General features: G+C 43.8%; 1 long non-coding RNA gene and 1 other non-coding gene across 2 annotated transcripts; both read left to right on the plus strand.

Annotated features, from left to right (window-relative positions):
• Window positions 1-1086: 1086 nt before the first annotated feature.
• Window positions 1087-26460, plus strand: LOC115031337 (uncharacterized). Its single transcript, XR_015047646.1, has 4 exons — window positions 1087-1116; window positions 13525-13603; window positions 17792-17885; window positions 25754-26460. It is a non-coding gene; the product is annotated as an uncharacterized LOC115031337 (long non-coding RNA).
• Trnac-gca (transfer RNA cysteine (anticodon GCA)) lies at window positions 22460-22531 on the plus strand. Its single transcript has one exon. It is a non-coding gene; the product is annotated as a tRNA-Cys (tRNA).
• Window positions 26461-26541: the final 81 nt, after the last annotated feature.

Here is a 26541-nt window from a genome sequence, read left to right on the forward strand (position 1 = left end):
ATAGGCCTGTCATTATATGTTACTTGACCTTTTTCCCTTACTACTTTTAATATTCTTTCTTTGTTTAGTGCTTTTGGTGTTTTGATTATTATGTGACAGGAGGTATTTCTTTTCTGGTCCAGTCTATTTGGAGTTCTGTAGGCTTCTTGTATGTTCTTTCTTTAGGTCAGTGAAGTTTTCTTCTATAATTCTGTTGAAGATATTGACTGGCCCTTTAATTTGGGAATCTTCATTCTCTTCTATACCTATTATCCTTAGCTTTGGTCTTCTCATTGTGTCCTGGATTTCCTGGACGTTTTGGGTTAGGAGCTTTGGCCGTTTGCTTTTTCTTTGACTGTTGTGTTATTGTTTTCTATGGTATCTTCTGCATTTGAGATTCTCTCTTCCATCTCTTGTATTCTGTTGGTGATGCTTGTATCTATGACTCCTGATCTCTTTCCTAGGTTTTCTAACTCCAGGGTTGTCTGTCTCCCTTTGTGATTTATTTATTGTTTCTATTACCACTTTTAGATCTTGGATGCTTTTGTTCATTTCCTTTGCCTGTTTGATTGTGTTTTCCTGTAATTCTTTAAGGGATTTTGTGTTTCCTCTTTAATGGCTTCTACCTTCTGCCTGTGTTTTCCTGTATTTCTTTAAGGGAGTTATTTATGTCCTTCTTAAAGTGCTCTATCATCATCATGAGAAGTGATTTTAGATATGAATCTTGCTTCTCCATTGATGGTATATCCAGGACTTGTTATGGTGGGAGAATTGGGTTCTGATTATGCCCTGTAACCTTGTTTTCAATTGCATTATTTTCTTATGCTTGCCTCCCATCATATGAATATCTCTCATGCCACCTGCCCTCGATATCTGACTGGAGCCTGTCTTTCCTGTAGTCCTGGTTGTGTCAGAACCCCTCATAGTTCAGCTGTCTGTGTGATCCTGTGAATCTGGAATTCTGTGATCGTGGGATTCTGGGGGTGTCAGAGTTCCTGGGAGTCAAGCTGCCTCTGGGATGCTGAGATCCTGGTGTGACCAAGCTCCTGGGATCCTAGGATCCTGGCTGTGTTAGAGCACCTGGGAGTGGAGCCTCCTTTGGGAGCTGTGGGACTGGACGCAGAGCTCTCTCCCAAGGTAAACTGGCCCAGATAGAAAGGAACCCAAGCTGGTCAGGTGAGGTTCCTGAATCCTTGGATCCTGCAGGTCTCAGTTAGTCCTGGTTGTGTTGGAACAGATGTTGTGTCCTACTCAAACCTGATCCTAAGATCCCAGGCATGCTAGAGTGCCTGGGAGTGGAGCCTCCTCTAGGTGCTGTGGGACTGGCTGCAGAGTTCGCTCCCCTGAAATTCTGTTTTTAATGATGATTCTTAAACGTTTTAATGATGGTTCTAAATACTTTAACCTTCCTTGGAACCCACCAGAGGTAGTGGAAAAGAAAGGACATGGGGGAAGTAGACCTATTTAGAAAGGATCTTTGGAAAAACTCCCATCTGTATTTTCTGGAAATCATCATTTCAGTTCATAGGTTAGCAGGCAGTAGCAGCTCGATCCATTCACAAGCACCTCACGGATACAGTAGCAGTCCAGTTTGACAGAGTCGGGATAGCAAACACGAACCAGCAGAGGTGGCACTACCTAGCAGAGACAGCCAGGGCTCAGCCTTGGCTCTAGTGAGCAGGAGGGATCAACAGGAACGCCAGGAGAAGTTCTTGGCTGTGCCATTCTCAGGGAAGTGAAGAACAGTGAAGATGCATAAACATGAATGTTGCACAGCTAGCTGTAACAGCAAGCCAAGCTCTCTCTCTCCATCACTCAATGGAGTCCTATTTATACCCTCCAAACATCATGTGTCCTCCACTGCCTTGCCGCAGCATGTGTATCCAATCAGTTCATGGAGTTCTGACAGCGGAGTTCAAATACACAATGTGTGGACCAATACATTCATATGGTTAGCAAAGAGTCCTTCAACATGTGTTCTTTGATGTGCTTGCCTTAGCAGAACATCTTCTCTCCTGTGTCTGCTTCAGTGAAATGTTCCTTCTGAAGTCTACCTGAGCCTTTTACATCTATGTCCACTTTCATGTCTTTGCCCAAGCAAAACACCATCCAACCACTTTTCCAAAGAATTCTTACATTTCCATTTCAGAGGGAGCCTGTGACTTTTTATGCAGGAGAGTGATGTGCTTTCTCTGACTCAGCCTGGAAGTTCTCAAAGGATGATGCATATGTTACAAGTGATGTGGGTGTAACTATATTAATTAAGCCTTCTATTAGTATTGGGGGTATAGCTCAGGGGTAGAGCATTTGACTGCAGATCAAGAGGTTCCTGGTTCAAATCCAGGTGCCCCCTTTTCATGGGATTTTGGAATAACTGCCCACATTCATGGTAGAGATGCACTTTCTCTCTTGACTCATGGCTGGAGACTCAACCCATTGATGCTACAGCTGTGTTATTACTCATCAGATCCTTCATGTGACAGCTGGTACTGTGTGTTCATTGAATCTCAAGTCTTTCTAGTTAGCAAGTGTGATGGTTTGTATATCCTTGGACCAGGGAGTGGCACCATCTGAAGGTGTGGCCTTGTTGGAATAGGTGTGACCTGGTTGGAATGGGTGTGTCACTGTGGGTGTGGGTATAAGATCCTCACCCTAGTTGCCTGGAAGTCAGTCTTCCACTAGCAGCCTTTGGATGAAGACATAGAACTCTCGGCTCCTCCTGCGCCATGCCTGCCTGGATACTGCCATGCTCCCACCTTGATGATAATGGACTGAACCTCTGAATCTGTAAGCCAGCCCCAATTAAATGTTTTTTATAAGACTTACCTTGGTCATGGTGTCTGTTCACAGCAGTAAAACCCTAACTAAGACAGCAAGTCTTCAGGGCTTTGAGAATGTATAGTGAGTTTCCTAAACCTATAAAAGCTAGGTTTTATTAGAGAAAACCATCAGTGGTTCTCAGCATATGCAATTCAACAAACAGATGCACTGGGGATCAGGAAAAGACCCTCAAGAAAATGGAGTAGGGGATATTGTCCTGGTAATACATTATAGTTGTCGATGCCCAATTGGTCCATCAGAGCTGGAAATGTGGACATTCACAGGCTCTCAGAGTGGAGAGGGAGTATAAGATCATATATCACAGGTTTCCTAAGCTGCTCATTGGCCTGGTTTGTATCCTTTGGTGGCTCATGGCTAACATCTGTCCAATGGCTCAGCATATGTACTGTGGCAGCTTTGTGTCCCCATTATAAATGTTATCTCTTGGAATAAACTTCCCAAAAAAGATCTTGACTTGTTTTAATTGGATATTTTATTTATTTATGTTTCAAACCTTATCAGCTTTCCTGGTCTCCCCTCTGTACACCCCTATCCCATGCCCCCTTACCCTGCTTCTATGAAGGCACTTCCACACCCAGTGATCCAATCCTGCCTCACTGCCCTAGCAATCCTCTACAGTGGGGCATCAAGGCTTCACAGGACCAAGGGCCTCCCCTCCCATTGATGCCAGATAAGGCCCCTTCAGCTCCTTCAGTCCTTCCCCTAACTCCTCTATTAGGATTCCTAGGCTCAGCCCAATGGATAGCTGTGAGCATGCACATCTGTATTGGTCAGGATCTAGCAGAGCCTCTCAGGAGACAGCAGTATCAGGCCCCTGTCAGCAAGTACTTCTTGGCATCTGCAATAGTGTCTGGGTTTGGTGTATGCATGTGGGATGGCTCCCCAGGTGGGACAGTCTCTGGATGGCCTTTCCGTCAGTCTCTGTTTCCACTCTTTGTCCCTGTATTTCCTTTAGACAGGAGCAATTCTGGGTTAAATTTTGGAGATGGGTAGGTGGCTACATCCATCAACTGGGGGACTATGCCTAGCCTCTGGTTATGATCTCAACAGGTTCTCCCTCCCCTTTGTAGAGCATTTCAGCTAATGTCATCTCCGTGGGGTCCTGGAAGGCTCTTGATTTCTTGCATCTGGGACTTTGTGGTTACTACCCCTAGTTCCCCATTCCCCATTGCTACACACCTCTGTTCAATCTCCTGACCCTCTGTACATCTTCTCCATCTCCTCCCATACCTGGTTCTTCCCCTCTTTCCTCTCCTACTCTTCTCTTCTTCCCAAGTATCTCCTACCCTCTACTTCCCTTGATTATTTTGTTCCCCATTCAAAGTAGGACTGAAGTATCCACTCTTTAGTCTTCCTTCCTCTTGAGCTTCATGTGGTCCATAAGTTGTATTGTAGGCCATCTTGGTTGATTTTCTCATCGATGAGTATGAAGTGTCCTTCCTTATCTTTTTTTTTTATAACTTTTGATTGAAAGTTGATTTTATTAGATATTAGAATGGCTACTCCAGATTGTTTCTTGGGACCATTTGCTTGGAAAATTGTTTTCCAGCCTTTTAATCTGAGGTAGTGTTTGTCTTTGTCACTGAGGTCTATTTCCTGTATACAGCAAAATGCTGGGTCCTGTTTACATATCCAGTCTGTTAGTCTATGTCTCTTTATTAGGAAACTGTATGCATTGATGTTAAAAGATATTAAGGAATAGTGATTGTTGCTCCCTGTTATTATTGATGCTATTTTTATGTTTGTTTGGTTATCTTCTTTTTTAGTTTGTTGAGAGAAAATTACTTTCTTGCTTTTTGTAGTTTGTAGTTTCCCTCCTTGTGTTGGTGTTTTTCATCTATTATCCTTTGTAGGGCTGGATTTGTGGAGAGATATTGTGCAAATTAGGTTTTGTCATGGAATATCTTGGTTTCTCCATGTATGGTAATTGAGAGTTTTAGTGGGCATAGTAGTCTGGGTTAGCATTTGTGTTTTCTTAGAGTCTGTATGACATCTTCCCAGGATCTTTTAGTTTTCTTAGTCTCTCGTAAGAAGTCTGGTTTAATTCTGATATGTCTGCCTTTGTTTCTTGACCTTTTTCCCTTGCTGCTTTTAATATTCTTTGTTTTGTGCCTTTGGTGTTTTGACTATCATGTGACAGGAGGAATTTCTTTTCTGGTACAATTTATTTGGTGTTCTGTAGGCTTCTTGTATGTTCATGGGCATCTTTCTTTAGGTTAGGAAAGTTTTCAATAATTTTGTTGAATATATTTAAGTTGTGAATCTTTGCTCTCTTCTATACCTACTTCTATATCTGTTGCGCCCACCTCGGCTGGCAAGGAAGACACAACACGGTTGGATTCTTCTCAACAGCCTTTATTGCAGGAATGCCTCAATGATGCTATGGGGACCCCGGGAACCCAGGGAAGTCTGCTTATATACTCTCAGCCCCCATCCACTCATGGCAGACCACGTTACCTCACCAGGCATGCAGCTTCAGCCAATCAGGTTGGCAGGGGCATGTCTCCACCAAATATGGACTAGTTTACACCACCAGCATTATGGTGCACCTGCGCAGCTCTCACGATGGTCGTGGCTTATTTTCAGGTGTATGAGGAAGTCAGGTGCAAGTCATAAGACTTAGCTGCAGTCCTGGGCGCCATCTTGCGACTGCCGCCACACCCGCTCCTCACATCTCCCCCTTTTTTCTTTTTTTGGCAGAGAGAATGTCTGTCTTAGATTGCCCCCTGCAGCAATGCCCCTTACCCATCCTTGGGAGACAAACAGCATTGGTTTGATCCCTGTCTTAGGTTGGTGACACGCCCAGGGAGTCTTATCTGTCACTGACTACTTCTCTATCATGCCAAGCCACACATGGGGAGATTGTCCTGTCTGCATGTGGCAGGTGCACCAGAAGGCCAGGACGCTGATTGGCCCGATTTTGATTGCTGCAAGCAAGCCTCATGGGTGAAGGTAGAGGTCTGATCCCCAGTGTGCAAGCATAGGGGCCCTACACAAAACCATGCCTTGGGCTCATCACCCAGAGAGGTCTTGGCCAGCTCCCGTGTCTTTTTTCCTGGGGGAAGGGAACTAGGACACTGAACCTTCATGCAATCAGACGTGCCTTCCACAGGATGCCAACAACAAGCTATCCTCTGTGCAGTGCTTAGCCTCGCAACCCACGGCATAACACAGCATTATTTCTTTAGAGCAGCAAGCCAAATCTGAGGAGATTGTCCCGCCTCCACTGCAGCAAAGACCTATGCCACCATGGCAGAAGTGCGGGCCTGCACACACTGCACCCGGCACATACACCAAACACACACTATTACAAGGCTCCCATCAGCCCTGAGGCAAGTACCATTCACCCCACATAACAACCATACATATAAGGAGCACTGCCCAAGGTGGAAGGGAATCAGGAACACTCCTACAAAAAGGAAGGGGGGGGGGCAACTAGATTGGGAGGGTATAGTGCCATTGCCCTTGGATATACTGGCAGGCCACACCCCTCAAGTCCAGGTAGCATTAGCTTTAGTAGATACAGCTGAACATAATCACTCATTCGAATCATCTGAAAACACAACAATCCCTTTAGCTGCATAGAAAAAAGGCAATTGTAGTGAAGCATTAGATGTAAAGAATTGAGGAAACACTTGAATGCATCAATGGCATGGGCCTCAGGAACACAAAGCTCTTCAGTTCTCACTAGCGGGAGCATTCCCAGCCACAGGAACATCCACGTCCTCATAGCTCTGCTTGTTTTGAATTGCTCTGGTCAGCCGGTCTGGGACCCACAGCTGTCATCGGTGATCCTGGGGAAACACAAACAGTCCACGTCAACACCAGCACGCCCTTATGGCAATCTGATTCACCTGCTCAAACACCTGCACTGGATATCCTGTCTGTTGTTGTGCAAAGCGACCTTGGCCAAGCAGCATATCCCTATCCCATGCTGGATTTCCTGCAGCAAAGTTAGCTGCTGCCTGTTCATTTGCAAATTCAATAAGGAAGGCTTTCCAATCTAAATATTGCCCAGGTGAAAGGCATGCCTTCACCAAGACTGCCCAATCGGATGGCGTCATGCAGTGTCTATTCGAGCCTTCTACTTGAGCCACAGTATAGGAGGCAGTTAGGCTGTAAGTCCGCACGGACTCAGCTAAATTCCTGATTACTTTGCAATCTAGAGGCTCATGATATCTCTGCCCTGCTTGGTCGGTGAAAATAGGACATCCCAGCAAGGAGAATCTAACCTCTCTCCAAACCTCCAGACAGAAGGTTAGCCTATAGGTGGCTGCCAAGGAGGGATAGGGAGGGGGCGCGGAAGCTAATTTGCCTTCCTCCTCTGCCTTGGCTCTTTTGTCCTTTCTGTCCACCTGATAACACTGTGTCTCCTCTCTTTTTCTTTTTTCTTTTTAAGCCCTTCTCCTCTTCCAACATACTCTCTTGTTGCTCTGTAAGGATTTTCTGACCTGTCTTGACTGCCTGACAATTCAAACAGTAATAAAGTCCATATAGCAGAACAAACAAGACCAAAACTGTCAGACCTACCCACAAAGGGTCAATGGGAGAAAAAAGCGTAACTCATGAACCTTAACTTGTCCCAAAGCCAGGAACCTTAACTTGTCCCAAAACTAGGAACCTTATCGTCTCAATCCTTTCCTTCCTTTCTTTCCTTCCTTCCTTTCCTTCCTTCCTTCCTTTTCTTTCCTTCCTTTCCTTCCCTTTCCTTCCTTTTTCCTTTCCTTTCCTTTCTTTTCCTTTCTCTTTCTCGCCCTTTTTCTTTCTCTTGCTCATAAAAACCATATCCCCCTTTAACCCGGGGATCAATTTGGGAGACTTACCAGTACCACCATTCCTCGGCTGAAGAGTTCTGAATCCACGAGATCATCCTCGGGTCCCCATACGGGCCACCAGATGTTGTGCCCACCTCGGCCAGCAAGGAAGACACAACACGGTCGGATTCTTCTCAACAGCCTTTATTGCAGGAACGCCTCAATGCTGCTATGGGGACCCTGAGAACCAAGGGAGGTCTGCTTAACTCTCAGCCCCCATCCACTCACAGCAGACCACATCGCCTCACCAGGCACACAGCTTCAGCCAATCAGGGCGGCAGGGGCATGTCTCCACCAAATATGGACTTGTTTACACCGCCAGCATCATGGTGTACCTGTGCAGCTCTCAAGATGGCCGTGGCTTATTTTCAGGTGTATGAGGAAGTCAGGTGCAAGTCATAAGACTTAGCTGCAGTCCCAGGCGCCATCTTGGGACTGCAGCCACACCCACTCCTCACGATTATCCATAGATTTGGTCTTCTCACTGTGACCTGGATTTCCTGAATGTTTTGGATTAGGACCCTTTTGCAATTTGCATTAACTTTGACTGTTGTGTCAAATGTTTCTATAGTATCTTCTACACTTGAGATTCTCTCTTCTATCTCTTGTATTCTGTTGGTGATGCTTGCATCTATTACTCCTGGTCTCTTTCCTAGGTTTTTTATCTCCAGGGTTGTCTCCCTTTGTGATTTCTTTATTGTTTATATTTCCATTTTTAGATTCTGTATGATTTTGTTCAATTCCTTCAACTGTTTGATTGTGTTTTCCTGTAATTCTTTAAGGGATTTTTGTGTTTCCTCTTGAAAGTCTTATACCTCTTTGCCTGTGTTCTCCTGTATTTCTTTTAGGGAGTTATTTATCTCCTTCTTAAAGTCCTCTCTCATCACCATGAGATGTACTTTTCTGGTGTGTTGGGGTATTCATGGCTTGCTGTGGTGGGAGAACTGGGTTTTGATGATAACAAGTAGCTTTGATTTCTGTTGCTTATATTCTTGCCCTTGCCTCTTGACAGCTGGTTATCTTTGGTGTTAGCTGGTCTTGCTGTCTCTGACTTTGGCTTGTCCCTCCTGTAAGCTTGTGTGTCAGTACTCCTGAGAAATCAGTTCTCTCTGGGAGGGATTTGGGTCTGGAGAGCTGTGGCACAGGATCAGCTCTGGGTGCATATCAGATCTTGACTTTTTTGGCAGATGTTGCTAGAGCTCAGTGTGAAGGGCCAAGCAGAGCCTGACCGTACTACATCTGTGATTTATACCATGGAGAGCTCCTCTGCCTGTTCTTTTTAGGAAAGCAGAGAGAACATGCAAAAACCTCTCTCCACTGTGCTGATGGTCTCAGATTTTTCTAGTACAGTGACTATGTGTACTATGTGACAGACATTCCATAAAATCAACCACGGAGTCAAATCAGTACAGTGATGGGGTCAGTGTCCCTGTCCCTCGTGTGTATTGTCATGTCAGTGACAGACTCCATTGACATTTTTCAGGATATTGGCACCTCCCCAAACTGGAAAGAGAAACCTCACATGAGCCTTTACTGGCATTTTTTTTTGATAGAGCCTAAGAAGATCTTATGCCTAATCTAGAAATCTTCTCAAATATTCATCTGAAACCCTGCAGTGGGGTTATAGTTGGTAGTCACCAAATACCATATGTATGCTTTCTATTTCTAATAACATGACAGTTTTTTTCCTAAAAATAGTTTATTTGGGGACACACACACATGACTTCTCTCAAAACTGGATATTAAGCCTCTGCTGACTCTATGGTGAATTAAGCAATGGTAACTTTATGTTCTATGTCTGCAATACTTCTGTGAAACTCCTGTTATTGCTTACATATCTTTAAGAATCCCCCAATGATTTGTACCTTGCTTCTTTTGTATAATGTTTTAACTACTTTGCAAAAGCCTTGTTTTATAAATAATATATACAGCAGAACTATATTTATTAGATAAAATCTGAATGGAAAATTTCCCAAGAAGAAGCATTCTGTGATTGCCCTCATCAGCTTGTGCAAATCAGAGAAGTTGTGCAAGGGCCTATTTGAATCCTCTTCTTGTTCAGACTACATCCTTTAGCTATGTTCCTTTCTTACATCTTTGACAACTCTGTGGTCTTTAGACTCATTGTGGGGGCTTCCAGGAGAAGGGTCCACAAGTAGAGATTCCTGGTCCCACATAGGTTGATTCTGTAGGCTGAGCTCTGACTATTCAAATAGCCAGTCTTTATATCTGGTCCCTCCTGATTGTGACCTGATGGTTTCGCTTCAGCTTGGGGTTAAAAATAAAATAAAATAAAACCTCTCAGATTTGCAGTATTTATTTAAAATTTAGGAACAGAAAATGATAAGGCAAGAAACCAGAGGGTGAAAAAAATCATAGAAAAGATCCTCCATACAAAAATGTGCTGAAGGCTCGAGTAGATTTGGGACTTTAAAGGGGGTCATGAATTTGCAGGAAAACCGCGGGAGGAAAGCAGAGCAGGACTCCAGCCATGCACACTGATTCTCTATGGTGGTTTGGATATGCTTGACCCAGAGAATGGCTCTATTAGGAGGTGTGGCCTTGTTGTGTCTTTGATTGGAGGAAGTGCATCACTGTGGGTTTTGAGATGCTCCTCTTAGCTCCCTGGAAGACAGCCTCTTCTGGCTGTAGTTGGATCAAGATGCAGAACGCTCAGCTTCTTCTCCAGCACCATATCTGCCTAGATGCCATCATGCTTGTCCCTGTGTTGATAATAAACTTAACCGCTGAACTATAAGCCAGCCCAAATTAAATATTGTCCTTTATAGAGGTTACCTTGGTCATGATTTCGATTCATAGAAATGGAAAGCCTTACTAAGATATTCTCCAACTGAGTCCCCACAGATGCTCACCTATAAGAAGATTTCTTGGCTACCTTATTGTGTTCTATTATCTGCCACCCTTTCAACCATTATACCACAACAGTCCATTCCCACACTTCAACATTAGGTAGGAGAGAAAGAAGGTTAGAGGGGAAAGGGGGTTAGACCTCTTTAGACTACTTCCTGCTGACTAGGACTGTTGAGTTCCTTTGAGGGCCAGTTCAATCTTGGTTTTCAGAAGATCTGTAACCAGAAACCCAGCAATCCAGAAACTCAGCAACCCAGCAACCCAGGAACCCAGCAATCCAGCAATATAGCAATTCTGCAATTCAGAAATAGCATTAGCAAAAGCACCAGCATGAACCTGAAACAGCCAGGAAACAACAGCTACCAAAAGCCCTCTGTGAAATTTCATATTTATATTCTTTCAAGAGTCCACAGAATATAAACATAAACTATCTGCAGCTGATGAAAATAAAGATCTCAAGGCAATTATAGTTAGCAGGTGTTGAAGCCCGGCTCATATTCCACATCTGGGATTAAAACTAACGTATATACATTATCCTAATTTGTTTTTTAAATTTTTTATTAGATATTTTCTTTATTTACATTTCAAATGTGATCCCCTTTCCTAGTGTGCCCGCTGAAAACCCACTATCCCTTCCCTCCCTCCCCCTGCTCACTCACCCACTCACTCCAGCTAACTGGCCCTGGCAGTCCCCTATACTGGTGCATAGAACCTTCACAGGACAAAGGGCCTCTCCTCCCATTGATGACTTACTTGTCCATCCTCTGCTACATATGCAACTAGAGCCATGGGTCCCACAATGAGTTTTCTTTGGTTGGTGGTTTAGTCCCAGGGAGTTCTGGAGATACTAGTTAGTTCATATTGTTGTTCCTCCTATGGCGATGCAAACCCCTTCAGCTCCTTGGGTACTTTTCTCTAGCTCTTTCATTGGGGATCCTGTGCTCAGTCCAATGGATGGCTGTAAGCATCCACTTCTGTATTTGTCAGACACTGGCCGAGCCTCTGAGGAGACAGCTATATCAGGCTCCTGTCAACAAGCTATTGTTAGAATCCACAATAGAGTCTGGTTTTGGTGGTTGCTTGTGGGATGGATCCCCGGATGGGGCAGTTTCTGCATAGTTATTCCTCAGTCTGTTTCACACTCTGTCTCTAACTCCTTCTATGGCTATTTTGTTCCCCCTTCTGAGAAGTACTAAAGTATCCACACTTAGGTCTTCCTTCTTCTCCAGTTTCATGTGTTTTGTGAATTGTAGCTTGGGTATTCTGAGCTATTGGTCTAATATCCACGTATCAATGAGTGCATATCATGTGTGTGCTTTTGTAATTTGGTTACCTCACTTAGGATGAATCCTCTGGATCCATCCATTTATCTAAGAATTTCATGAATTCATTGTTTTTAATAGCTGAGTAGTACTCCATTGTGTAAATGTAACACATTTTCTGCATCCATTCCTCTGTTGAGGGACATCTGGGTTATATCCAGCTCCTGGCTATTATAAATAAGGCTGCTATGAACATAGTGGAGCATGTGTCATTATTACATGTAGGACTATCTTCTTGGTGTATGACCAGGAGTGGTATTGCTGGATCCTCTGGTAATACTATGTCCAATTTTCTGAGGAACTGCCAAACTGATATCCAGAATGGTTGTAGCAGCTTGCAATTCCACCAGCAGTGGAGGAGTGTTCCTCTTTCTCCACATCCTTGCCAGCATCTGCTGTCACCTGAGTTTTTGATCGTAGCTATTCTGACTGGTGTGAGGTGGAATCTCATGGTTGTTTTGATTTGCATTTCCCTGATGACTAAGGATGTTGAACATTTTTTAGGTGTTTCTCAGCCATTGGGTATTCCTCAGTGGAGAATTCTTTGTTTAGCTATGTACTCCATTTTTAAATAGGATTATTGGGTTCCCTGGAGTCTAACTTCTTGAGTTCTTTGTATATATTGGATATTAGCCCTCTATCAATATTAGGTTTGGTAAATGTCTTTTCCCAATCTATTGGTTGCCTTTTTGTCTTATTGACAGTGTCCTCTGCCTTACTGAAGCTTTGTAATTTCCTGAGGTCCCATTTGTCAATTCTTCATCTTACAGTTTAAACCATTAGTGTTCTGTTCAGGAATTTTTCCCCTGTGCCCATATTTTGCCCCACTTTCTCCTCTATAAGTTTTAGTGTCTCTCGTTTTATGTGGAGTTCTTTGATCCACTTAGACTTGAGCTTTGTACCAGGAGATAAGAATGGATCGATTTTCATTCTTCTACATGCTCACCGCCTGTTGAGCCTGCACCATTTGTTGAAAATGCTGTCTTTTTCCCACTGGATGGTTTTATCTCCTTTGTCAAAGATCAAGTGACCATAGGTGTGTGGGTTCATTTCTGGGTTTTCAGTTCTATTCCATTGATCTACCTGTGTGTCATTGTGCCAGTACCATGCAGTTGTTGTTGTTGTTGTTGTTGTTTTAATCACAATTGCTCTGTTGTACAACTTGGGATCAGAAATTGTGCCTCCATCAGAGGTTCTTTTATTGTTGAGAATAGTTTTGCTATCCTACCTAATTGAATTTTAAAGAAACCAAAATTCTAATTACATTGAGAAGCAAAGGCTGCAATGTTCTGGACATGGAGGGATTCTGGGTGTCCTGTGGTAGGCCTATGGGGAAGAATATGGTAAAACCAAGCCTGATTGAGTCCAGTCTGAAGGGGGTGGGTCCTCTAGCACATTATAGATGTCACTATATATTCTAAATCCTTGGGTGAGGCAGTGCAGCTGACCTGTGCTAATGAGGGAGACTACAAAGTTATAAGAGGAAGGCACAGGAAACTAATCTCAAACAAGCCCAGTTTCAAGAATCTGTCACCTGATGACCACATGTTATCAACCACTGTCCTGTGTCATGCTGCAGTGACCATGATCTGCAGATGTCCTTCATCATATCTGTAGCTATGGTTGACTTGTAGATATGTAGATGTGACTGAATGACTTGGCTATTGAGCAGGAGTGCTTTAATTTGTTCCTACTAGAGAATGACCAAGGAACTCTTAGAAGACAGAGATCTTTCCATTCTGTCCACTCCTGCCTTCATTCACCTCCACAGGCCAGGTAAGTAGCCCTTGTGTTGCATGTGGGTTTAGTTGAGTTGAAGGCTGAAGCAGCACCAGCTGAAGCCTCCTGCCTCAGGGAGGACCTCAGCAGGAGAGTGCTGGTCATTCATGAGGACATGACATTATGAGTGCCCATGAGACATTAATAAACAGGTGGGGGTATAGCTCAGGGGTAGAGCATTTGACTGCAGATCAAGAGGTCCCTGGTTCAAATCCAGGTGCCCCCTACCACAAGATTGTTTTTACTCATAGAGATATCACACACTAAGTCTTGTTTCTTCCATTCACTCCAGTTATGTACCTAGCCAGACCTGGGAGCTACAGACCAGCCTATCGCCTATCTTGTGAACAGATGGCTGTCTCCTATCTCTTCCTACATGCTAACTGTTCCTCCCATTCTTATAAACTATCTCCACTGTTCCTGTACATACCTAGTTTCTCTGGTTCTGTTGACCTGTAGATATGTAGATATGATGTTAAATAGAAGGCAGGAAGTATAAGGGAGAATTAAGGACTTTCTAGGCACAGCAGTTATAGTGACAGGCTGTGTCAAAGGACCAGAAAGGAAAGCCCAACCATAAAAGGATGTGGCTCTGTGGCTCTCTGGTGAATCTGTAGTCATAACTAAGGAGGCCAGTCACAGAATTGGGCTGTCTGTGTAGGGTGGACATTTAACTGTAAGCATCTCTCCTCCTTTCAGAGCTCACTGCTCACTTGCTTCATCCTCAGAGGCTAAAGCCTGGCTGAGCTGTTGTCTCAGGCAGAGAGGGATCCTGCAGTGATGCTGCTGACAGTGCCAGCTAGGGCCCTGTGAGAACTCTGAGTGACAGCACATTTGTCCTCAGGAAAGGAAGAGAGGGGTGTCTTTGGGGTGTAGACAGTTGGCCAGCTCAGGAGCTAGCCCAGGACAGCAGTGTGAAGTGGGCTCAGGGTCTGGGGCTGCTCTGCTCCTTTTCTTGGGTGATGATGCTATTCAAGGATGGGCCTGGAAAGCTGCAGAGCTGAGGAAGGCATCTCACCAGTCAGGTCTGGCAACTTCTGGAAAGTGGGTTTGTGAGCATCTGTAATTTAACTTTATAGTCAGTCATAATATATGACCACAGAGATGTAAATTGTAAACTGTGTACACTAATATCAATGGGGGTATAGCTCAGGGGTAGAGCATTTGACTGCAGATCAAGAGGTCCCTGGTTCAAATCCAGGTGCCCCCTTCCTCAGATTTCTTTTAGATGCTAGACAGTAAAATGCCTTCAGTGGCCCAAAATTCCCAAATAAAACCCCTATTATCACATTGTCCCTTGCCCTGGACGGTGTTCCATTATGCACTGATCTGTGTTCACCTGTCCTGTGGATTCTACTCAGGCCCCATCTGAGTGCTGCTCTGTGAAGCCCACTCAGATCACAGTGGATTGTTCTCTAAGGCTGTGACACTGTGGGTCACTCATTGCTGGAAATTAAGCTTAGAAGAGACTTAGAACAGAATGGCCTCTTAGAAGCCCTTGTCTTTCATCTCTCAGGAAGCCACTCCTGAGCTCCAATGGTGCTCCTCATACCCAGCTCCTCCTGTCCTGTGCTTCAGTTCCTGCCACCTCTAAGAAAAGTTAGTAATCCATGAATTTGACTCCTCCTTTATACTAAGAATCTGAGGAAAAAGGAAAATGACTGGTCTCTTCTTTGTGTAATCTATGTGGTTGATCAGTGACCAGAAACTAATGAGCTCCATGTGTGTACTTGAGTGAATATATGACCGGGTGAAGTGATGAGCGCCATCCTGTTGTCCTGGAGGATAACGTTCTCTCTGGGCTGCAGGTTTGCTAATGAAGACCCAGAACCCCCAGCTCTTGACTTGGCCACTTAGTGTGAACTTAAGGAAAGCACATGAACAGGGGTCTTTTCTACTTCTGAAGTTGATGTCTTTAATATACCCTGAGAGAGATGGCATTGAGTGGTCTAGCTGCGGTTGGAGAGAATGGTAGAGGGCAAACCTAAATAGAAAAATCCTGCCAGGTTCAAGATCAGTATTGGAAGTAGTAGATCATGAACATATAGTAAGCCTGGGTATGGTCCCAAGGTTGAAGAAGTGCTAATCAGTGGGAGTATAGGCAGTGGCAGAACATTGAACTGCAGATCAAGATTCCCTGGTTCAAACTGAGTTGTCCACTTGCTTAAATGTGACTCTGATAGTTAACTTACCATATTTACCTTAGGCAGGGCCTCAGTGAAGATTGGAGGTCTCCATTAGTTGGAATTACTCAAGTAAACTCATGTGGTCCATTCCAGGATACTTAGTGTAGGGTGTTTGTGTCTGTCTTAATTAGGGTTTTATTGCTGTGAAGAGACACCATGACCAAGGCAAGTCTTATAAAGGACAACATTTAATTGGTGTTGACTTACAGGGTCAAGGGTTCAGACCATTATCATCAATGAGGGAGCATGGCAGCATCCAGGCTTACATGGGGTTGGAGGAGCTTGAAGATTCTACGTCTTGTTCTAAAGGCACCTAGGAGAAGAGTGGCTTCTAGGCAGCCAGGACTGGGGTCTTTTTTTTTCTTCTTAAAGATTTATTTTATTATTATATGTAGTACACTGTAGCTCTGTCCTCAGACACACCAGAAGAGGGCATCAGATCTTATTAAGGATGGTTGTGAGCCACCATGTGGTTGCTGGGATTTGAACTCATGACCCTTGGAAGAGCAGTCAGTGCTCTTACCCGCTGAGCCATCTCTCCAGCCCCACCCCCCCCAGATTTTATTTATTTATTTTATATATACAATGAGTACACTTTAGCTATCTTCAGACACACCAGAAGAAGGCGTCAAATCCTATTACAGATGGTTGTGAGCCACCATGTGGTTGCTGGGATTTGAACTCAGGACCTCTGGAAGAGCAGTCAGTGCTCTTAACTGCTGAGCCATCTCTCCAGCCCCCTCAAACAAAGTTTTCAAGTCTAAAGCAAAAGTTGACATATACAGTCAAGTGTGGTGGTGCAAGTGTGTAATACTAGTACTTGAGAGGTTGAGGCTGGAGGATAACCACAAGTTCAAGGCTAACCTGGGCTACATGGTCAGACCCTGTAAAAGTGTAAAAAGACTTAACCAAAGCCAATAACTTGACAGACACATAGGAAGAAATAGGTACCTCTGGAATTGCAGTAAGAGTGTGCCTCACCTTTCTAGCAATCAGCTGACTGAGTATAAGAAGTTAGGCAACAATCTGCTGACTCATACCAGGGAGATTTCAGTCTCAGCTCAGGAAAAGAACAATGTAACCAGTGAGGGTACAGCACATTTCTGAACCCAAGTCAAAAATTGAGACACTTATCCACAAGTCTGATGACTCAAGTTCAAACCACCATGCCAGCCACAATGACATCTCAACATTTCAAAAAGCAGGCTTAAAGACAGCCTAGCACTAACCTCATAATAATAGAATCTAAAATAACTCCAAGTTATACGTCCCCTCTACTAACCTATTCCCTTCAGAGCTCATCACCACAATTCAAATAGCTCCAGGAGTAAGAAACCCTCACGACTGAGTTGACAAAACATTGGTGACCAATACGTGTAGCATACAGCAAATCCAGAAAAGGGCCACAGGGAGAATGGCTTCATGTTATGAAACTGTAGAAGCCAGAAATAGAACCAAAGCAAGGAGAAAGTAGCAACATAATAATAATGAAAACTGAAACAGAAACAATATCAATACTGCTGGCTGTTCACAAAGTTCTGTATTAGCAGTCACAGCAACATCAGGGATAAGAATTACAAAAGCAGTACACCCAGTTCAGCTTGATGCAGGGAAAAAAATCACAGGCTTCACTATCTCCACTGAGGTCCAGGAGACACTGAAATGTTTGCTCTAGCAGCCAGGTCTGTGCGTCACACCCGCACTGACCAACGCGGATTCAGATAAAGTGAATGCAGTCAGAAGAGTGTCCCATATGTGCTGAACACTATCCACACTGTCCTTACTCTTAAGGCACACTTGAAATATATAAAATCGTTCTTTTGCTTTTAGAGACATAAGCCTCACCATACAGCCTTGGCTGACCTTGAGCTGTGGACCAGGCTGGCCTAGAACTCACAGATGCACTTGCCTCTGCCTTCTGGGCACTGGGATTAAAGGTATGGGTCACCACACCTGGCTACTTACAATGCTAAATCTTCCTGCCCTTCTCTGTGACTAGATCTGCTGCTGAACAATGACCACTGAGAGCAAGCACAGGAAATGTGGAGCCCAGAGAGACCTGACACACAGCAGGAGAACCTCCCCTATTCAGCGTAAGGAAGGCATGGGAGCACTTGGCTAAGTACTGACCGTGGCTGGGGAGCTGCAGGCCACTTAGGTAGGGGAGGTAGGGGAGACTCGCTCTTCTCAGCTCGTCCAGCTTCTCCCACAGCTTGCGCACCTGGCTGTCAGATCGGCTGACCTTCTGCCCAAGGCTCTTTAGCTCTCCATTCTTCTTCACAACCTGCTCCCGCAGGCAGCATACCTGGCTCTTGTTCTGCCGAGCGGAGAAGCAGTAGGAGTGCAGGGAGTCGATGAGCTTGCAGGCCCCCGAGGCCGACAGAATGACCTCGTTGATGGACATGGGACTGGCATCACTATGCTCACTCTGCACAGCTTCTGCTGCTGGCTTAGGGGTTACATCAGTTGGAGGCGCGGAGGGGCTCTGGGAAGCCTTTTGAGCTCTGCCACTTTACCACTGAAGTATGCTCATGCTGTAGAACATGCAACATGCTAAAAACATGAGGGAAATACAAATCTGGTCATGAATAGCCTTGTAAAATACTGCCTGGAGGTGACAGTTAAACAACCCAGCCCCCTTGTCCTTTGAGGGAGGGTGACCTGAGGTGACCTGAATGTGTTCATCCCTGGTTGCATATGATCAATGAGGGCTTCATCTCCCACCCATACTTGTCTTTCTTCCTTTCCCCACCTAATGCAACCATGCTCTACCAGTGTTTCCTACTTTTTTTCCTACAAAACAAACTACTAGGTTTCAAATTCTAGTTTCAAGGTCTCCTTGTGCAGTAATTGAAATTAATACCAGATTAATGGGAAAATAATGTTTATAAAATAAATAAGAAAGATATCCAACGAGGTGTAACAGATATCCAAGATTTGATTATTTTAAATTGCGGCAAGTAAGGAGCTGAGTATGGGCTTATGCAAGGGCAGGCTAAGCATCTAGCAGAGGAGAAAAGCCATGTCAGGCAGACACCTCCACACACAGACTGGTTTCCAGACAGAATGGGGCTTTGTCCACCATCAACTTCAGGGCCATGTGGGTTAGTCTGATGAAATTTCTTGTGACTGTTGGCCCATTAATAGTTTGGGAGATTCAGAAGTCCACCTTCTACTATTTATAGCCTGTAGTTCTGTAGCAAGTTCCCTGAACCTAAGAGTACAAGAGAATCAGGCATGAACTTGTCATCATATTTGACAAGATAAACACCTCAGCTGTGTGGAATTTATGTTTGTAGATCATACCTTGATAGACTCAGAGCTTGACTCTGAAGATTATTCTAGCAGCCATTATCAGTGCCACTCCAGAACTGTCTAATCCTGGGAGAACATGCTGTGGGTTTTCTAAGAAAGGGTATAAGTCTTATTTTTAATAATGGTTCTTAAACACTTTAACCTTCCTTATAACCCACCAGAGCTAGTGGAAAAGAAAGGATATGGGGGAAGTGGACCTGTTTAGAAAGGATCTTTGGAGCAACTCCCATCTGTATTTTCTGGAGATCAGCATTTCAGTTCATAGCTTAGCAGGCAGTATCAGCTCAATCCTTTCACAAACACCTCACAGATACATCAGCAGTCCAGTTTGGTAGAGTCAGGATAGCAAACATGAACCAGCAGTGGTGGCACTACCTAGCAGAGACAGCCAGGCCTCAGCTTCAGCTCAAGTGAGCAGGAGGGGCCATCAGGAACACCAAGAGAAGTTCTTGGCTATGCCTCTCTCAGGGAAGAATAGTGAAGACCCACAAACTCAAACACTGCACAGTAAGCTGTAACAGCAAGCCAAGCTCTCTCCATCACTCTGTGGAGTCCTATTTATACCAACCAAACATCATATGTCCTCCATGGATCTTGCCTCAGCATGTGCATCCAATCAGCCCAACTCCACAGAATCCTGACAATGCAGTTCCACTATACGATGTAAGGTGGACCAATATATGTATTTTGTTAGCAAAGACTCCTTCATCATGTGTTCTTTCACATGCTTGCCTTAGCAGAACATCCTCTCTCCCATGTCTGCTTCAGTGAAATGTTCCTTCCGAAGTCTACCTGAGCCTTTCACATCTATGTCCACTTTCATGTCTTTGCCCCAGCAAAATACCATCCACCCACTTTTCCAAAGAATTCTTACATTTCCAATTCAGAGCAGACCTGTGACTCTTGTTGCAGGAGAGTGATGTGCTTTCTCTGACTCAGCCTGGAAGTTCTCAAAGGATGATGCATAGTTTACAAGTGATGTGGGTGTATTACTCTGGAAGTGAAGGATATTAATTAAGCCTTCTATTAGTATTGGGGGTATAGCTCAGGGGTAGAGCATTTGACTGCAGATCAAGAGGTCCCTGGTTCAAATCCAGGTGCCCCCTACTCATACCTAGTTTTTATTTTTCTACATAGCTATCTGAATTTTAATTTTTAAAGACAACAGAGTTAATTTTTTTTTTAGAAACAGCAACTATTAATGCTTTATTATGGTGGTTTTGATACCCAAAATAAATTATGATTAATCAAAGAGTCTATAAAAGATCCTTTTCCCAGGCCTCACCTCAAACAACTCGAACACCCTGGGTGGAGCTAAGGCCTCATAAAAGCTTCCCTGTGGTTTCTGGAACCATCTGAGATGTGACCCAGCCTTCCAGAGCTTCCTGGAAGCCTCCTCAGCCCTGGCTGCTTCAGCTGAGCTTTGTCTGAACAGCTCTGTCTGTCTGGACCTTCACTTGTATCTACACGTATGTGATTTGTTGATGTGTAAAATGCCTAAGACTGGACCACACCGCACCTTTCAGAGACAGACCATCCCTTTCCTGTACTTCTTACTTTCTTAATTTTTTCTCTTGTCTGTCCAAGAATTCTCCCAGGAAGAGATGAAATTGGTCTTCTGATTGCATCCACTAAGATCTGTGCTCAGTAAGATAGCTCTCATAAGTCCAGGGCAGGGAGGCGGAATGTTGCGGGGGGGGGGGGGGGGGAGGCATGGGTTGCAGAGGGTGAACTAGTAACTCAGTGAAGGCAAGTCATGTTCTATGATGTGTTTAGTTAGTGCAACAGACAAGGGTAAGGCTATGTGTTATTCACATTTTGGAAAAAAAACTGTAAAAATTATAAACTGTCTTAAAACTGAAACCATGTTACTTTTTATGTTTTGAAGAACAAATGATGGATTTCTGTACATTGAGCCATCCGTGCATCCCTGGGATGAAGCCTACTTGATTGTGGTGAATGATCATTTTTATGTGTTCTTAGATCCAGTTGGCAAGAATTTTATTGAGTAGTTTTGCATCAATGTTCATAATAAGGGAAATTGGTGTGAAGTTCTCTTTCTTTGTTGGGTCTTTGTGTGGTTTAGGTACAAGTGTAACTGTGGCTTCCTAGAATGAACTGGGTAGTGTTCCTTCTGCTTCTATTGTGTGAAGTAGTTTAAAGAGTACTGGTATTAGGTCTTCTTTAAAGATCTGATAGAATTCTGCACTAAACCTATCTGGTCCTGGGCTTTTTTTTTTCTGGTTGGGAGAATATTAATGACTGCTTCTATTTCTTTAGGGGTTATGAATCTGTTAGATGGTTTATCTGACCCTGTTTTAACTTTGGCACCTGGTATGTGTCTAGAAAAGTGTCCATTTCATACAGATTTTTTCATCCCCACTGTGGACTGGATTCTCTTCTCAGATAACTTCTGTCTGCAAATGGAGAATAGGAAGGAGGAAGAGACAGAGCAGGTTCATCTACTGCCCCAAAACGCTGTGCAAAGATGCCACTTAAGTGTAAATGTGGACTCTGGTTGTGCTGTGGCCACTAATCAGGTGTGCTGTATTTGGAAGTGAGTCTAATGACTGATTTTTATTTCATATCTACAATATGGAAGGTTACAGATTAAATCAACATCTTCAATCTGTGTGTGAGTGTGAATTTTCAGTAAGTTTGATATCAACACACATCACCCCTAGCTCCTTTCCCTATGAGTCTACATTTCCTTTCTACAGATTTGTCTACATTATTTGTCTACATTATTTTTCTACTTTTTCTACATTTTTCTACATTATTTCTCAGTAAAGCTTTTGCTTTTGCCCAGACCTGCCATGCCCTTTACCTCCAGGGGATCTGTTTAACGGCCTGCTTTCTCGGCTATGCTCTTGTATGTAAATCTAAAGGTATTCAGTTGTAGAATTCCATGATACAATTTATAGATAGATAGATAGATATAAATATAATACATAGATATATATAGATATAGACACACACACACAGAGGCATTTTACGTGAATAAATGTCTGTACCATGTGTGTCCCTGATGGCTGCCAAGGTCAGAAAAGGGAGTCAGGTCCTCCTGGACTGGTTGTGTGCTTCTGGGTGCTAGGACTTGAACCTGAGTCCTCTGCAGTGATAACAAATGCTCTTAACCACTGAGTCAATTTAATGTGCCTCCCTCAACTGGGAACTAGGGCAGGAGGCTGCTTTTTATGAGAATGTGGCAGTCAGGTATGCAAAGGCAGCTCAGGGCTGGGCCTCAGGGAGGAAGCAGATGATGGCAGAGCACTGGTCAGTACACGTCAGATGGCCATGCAGGTTTAGAATTATGTATTATATGTTATGTATTACACATACATAAACAGCTGGGAGCATAGCTCAGGGGTAGAGCATTTGACTGCAGATCAAGAGGTCCCCGGTTCAAATCCGGGTGCTCCCTTCTTTTTTTACTCATCAAACACAATGTTTCTGAGATCCTGTCTCAAAAGTCCAAAATAAACCAAGTTTAAAAAAAAAAAAAAGACAAAGAACAAATCAAAGTGAGCTCACATTACACATAGCAGCAATATCCTTTTCTTGTGGAATGGCCTCACTGAGACATCTTTCCTGGATAGTGCCCTGGGACCATTTTATTTTTTATGGGTGTATTGTATTCCATCCTATGGATGTGCACATGATCTCTAATGCACATGCTGACAGCTCCAGTTCTTTGTTGACTAAAATCAGGATGCAGTAACTCTATATCACAGTATACCTGTGTGAGCACTTCTGAAGAAAAATGGGACCATTTTTTCCCAAAGCACTAGAAAGAAAGAAAGAAAGAAAGAAAGAAAGAAAGAAAGAAAGAAAGAAAGAAAGAAAGAAAGAAAGAAAAGAAGAGGAGAGGAAAAGGAAAAGGAAAAGGAAAAGGGAAAGGAAAGGAAAGGAAAGAAAAGAAAAGAAAAGAAAAGAAAAGAAAAGAAAAGAAAAGAAAAGAAAAGAAAAGAAATTAAAAAAAAAACAAAAACAGAGCTCCACTAAGTTGTCTAGCTCCTCAACCTCAACCCCCTCCTCAGCCTTTGGGGTGCTGTGATCTCCACCATACATGGCTAACTTTTATTTATTAACACAAGCAATATTGTTGATATTAACAGTTAAAATATAAACAACACAGCCGGGCGTGGTGGCGCACGCCTTTAATCCCAGCACTCGGGAGGCAGAGGCAGGTGGATTTCTGAGTTCGAGGCCAGCCTGGTCTACAAAGTGAGTTCCAGGACAGCCAGGGCTATGCAGAGAAACCCTATCTCGAAAAACCAAAAAAAAAAAAAAAAAAAAAATATATATATATATATATATATATATATATATATATAAACAACACAACATTGTTAAAAAGCCAGACTCTCCTTAATTCCACCCATATGCATTTTGTACTTTGTCTATACGCTTGACAAATTATCAGGAACCTTAGTCTTTTATTAAATAAACATAAAGCTAAGGGCTCTGAAATTCTGTTCCATGCAAGGGAAAATACTAAGTGTAGCTGACACAAAGCCAGTACTCCATAATTGCTATTGTCAAAGACAATTCTCTGGCTGGTTTAGGGGAATCCTCAGGTGTATAGCCCAACAAGCCAGAGGACTGTCATCAGTCATATGTGAGAAGTACTGAAGAGTAGAGGGAGGTGGAACTCAGAGAGGCCTTGCAACACCATCCAACTTGTAGGGCAGCCTTGTTTATAGTATTCCATTCTGGTAAATGCTATTAATTATATCACCTCTCAGGCCAGGGGGTATAGCTCAGGGGTAGAGCATTTGACTGCAGATCAAGAGGTCCCTGGTTCAAATCCAGGTGCCCCCTTCTGGTATATCTTTTGCCTCCCTAATTTATTGCTATCCTCACTAGAAATGTCTTCAATCATTTTTAGCCTCCCTTTGTCAACCCAGGCTTCTGCCCTCTGCCACAATGAGGAGTCGCAATTCACACCTCCACCTCATTCCTCATAGCTCTCTGTGTCCATACCTTGAGCTTTATGAACTTGCTCCTCCTTTTGAAATCGAGAAACTTCCATGTCCTCTAAACTTGTGAGTCCTATCAGTCACAGTCAAGCAGGAGACAGAAGGCAGGTAATTAAATAGGGAGAATTATACTACAAAGACATAGTATAAAGATATGAAGAAAACTGTGTGTATGTAATTCTTTAAAGCGAGAGACCCAAGCAAGGTCAAATGAGAATAGTGGGTGTCCAAGCAAAGATTCAACCTCCTGGAGAAGTTTTTGTTTACTTTTAATTAATTCTTTGGGTTAGTGTGCAAAAGCACTTCATTTCCTCACAGTGTGTCTTCATACATATTTATCATTACAATTTGTTCTCATTTGTTCCCTTCCCCAACTCCATCCCTCTTCCTGCTCAGTTCCCTTTCATTCTCAAATCACTCCCAAGTCCTTCTTTCTCATCAAATGTGTTCCATTACTCCATTTACACACACACACACACACACACACACACACACACACACACACCACCTGTGACTAGAAGAGTGACAAGGATTCTATAAATCTTCAACTCTGCATAAAGCCCACTGAAATCTTACACAGGAAATTCTTCTGGGTGGATGCCTTTTATTGTCTACCTGTTCAATGGTGGACAGACATCACCTCATTACCAGTCTTTTCATACTTGGATAATTGTCTCAAATAGTACACACAGCCTCATTTTCTCTTGCTCACCTGGGTGTGTCTGTGGGTTGTCAGAGCCTGTGTATCCTGGATTCTAATTTCTCTTCTGTTCCTGATCAAACTCATTTCTCTGTAGAGCCTCTCTCCATGTCACCATTTTTGGTTGACAGAAACCCAGTCTAGATCATTCAATTTGCATTCCAACTGCAGACTCACAGGCACTGTGACAGATGGCTTTATTTTGTGACACTAGATTTTCCGTGGCTTGTTATGCAACATCACTGTGAATAAGACTGCCAATGCTGAAATGGGTTTTTAGAGGGGTTCTTGTTAGGACAAATCCCAGAATACATGGTTTTCTGTGTGTAGCAAGCAATCTGTTCCATCAGCTGCAGGAGGTGGAAGTGACTTTTGAGGGCAGGAAGACAGCGAGCAGCCTGTGAGAGCCTGGAAAGCAGAAAGTGTCCTTGGTGCTGCGGAGCAGGGGAGGGGATGGAACATTGGGCAAATGTTCAATTCTTGAGCTGTAACCTCCCCCACCCCCTCAGCCTGAAACCTGTTTGCTCAGGTTTCACTCTTTGCTTCGGGGTGTAGCCTGCCGCTTAATCGTTCTGCCACGCCCACTGCTGGAGCCTGCCACCTTGCTGTTCTGGAGCCATACACGTGGTCACCCTGCAACTGGACCCCAGGATTATTTGGCGGGAATTAGCCCCTTCCCCCTCCTTCATAACTCGGGTGCACGAATTAGTAAAATTGAGCTTTGATCAGAACCTGGTTTGTCTTAGCTCCGTCTCTCTCTCTCTCTCTCTCTCTCTCTCTCTCTCTCTCTCTCTCTCTCTCTCTCCCTCTCTCTCTCTCTCTCTCTCTCTCTCTCCTCTCTCCTCTCTCTCTCTCTCTCTCTCTCTCTCTCTCTCTCTCTCTCTCTCTCTCTCTCTCTCTCTCTCTCTCTCTCTCTCTCTCCCTCTCTCTCGTGTGCAGCCTAGTCCCCCCTCTTCTCTTCCAGGTTTCCAAGATGCCTTTCCAGATTAGAACCCAGACATGTGAGCACTGGCGGCCACAACAGATCTGGTGCCCACGCGAGACTGAGAAACGGCAGAGGACATTTTGAAGAAGCACTACTGATTTGGAGCTCCATAGAAGAAGAAAATAATTAAAGGAAATTCATACCGGAGAAGGTCGGTATGGGCGCAAGTTGAAACAGCGTTAAACCTGAGCACTAATTCACTTAGGTTCAGCAGTGAGGCTTATCAGGAGCTAGGAACTTAATAGGCGGTTAGCTGTAGCTCCCAGCAGCTACATTTTTAGGCGTGAGAAAAGAAAGGGTTTATTAAAAGGAAATTAATAATCAGGCAGATGGCAGCAGTTAAAAACTGCATCATGCGGGAGGAAAATGTCCCAAAAAGCAGAGAGAAATTCCAGGAGTGCCATACTTTGTTCTCTCTAGGCCTTACAGCAGAAGTGCTCTGCCCTCCTTGTGTCTTTGTCTAATGTCTGGCGCACCAATCTGTTCACGTGTTCAATTCATGTATGTTCGTGTCCAGTCTGTATGAATGAATGTTCTATGTTGGATAATAAAGATGGCTAAAAAAACTTTATCTGCAAAGCCGAGAGCTGCCACGTGCTTCAACCAGGAAACAGACACATGGCAGGAGGGCCCCTGCTAGAAAAACTGTTCGTTATAGGAAAGAAGGAGAGTCTACAGCCTCTTAGTTTTGGGGTAAAAAAGCTGATAAATGTTTTTTTTTTCCTGAAGGGTTCTCTACAATCATGATTAATGCATTTGGCAAATGA

This window comes from Mus caroli, unplaced genomic scaffold (genome assembly GCF_978045245.1).
Source record: "Mus caroli unplaced genomic scaffold, Mus_caroli_1 scaffold_7, whole genome shotgun sequence".
Classification (NCBI taxonomy): domain Eukaryota; kingdom Metazoa; phylum Chordata; class Mammalia; order Rodentia; family Muridae; genus Mus; species Mus caroli.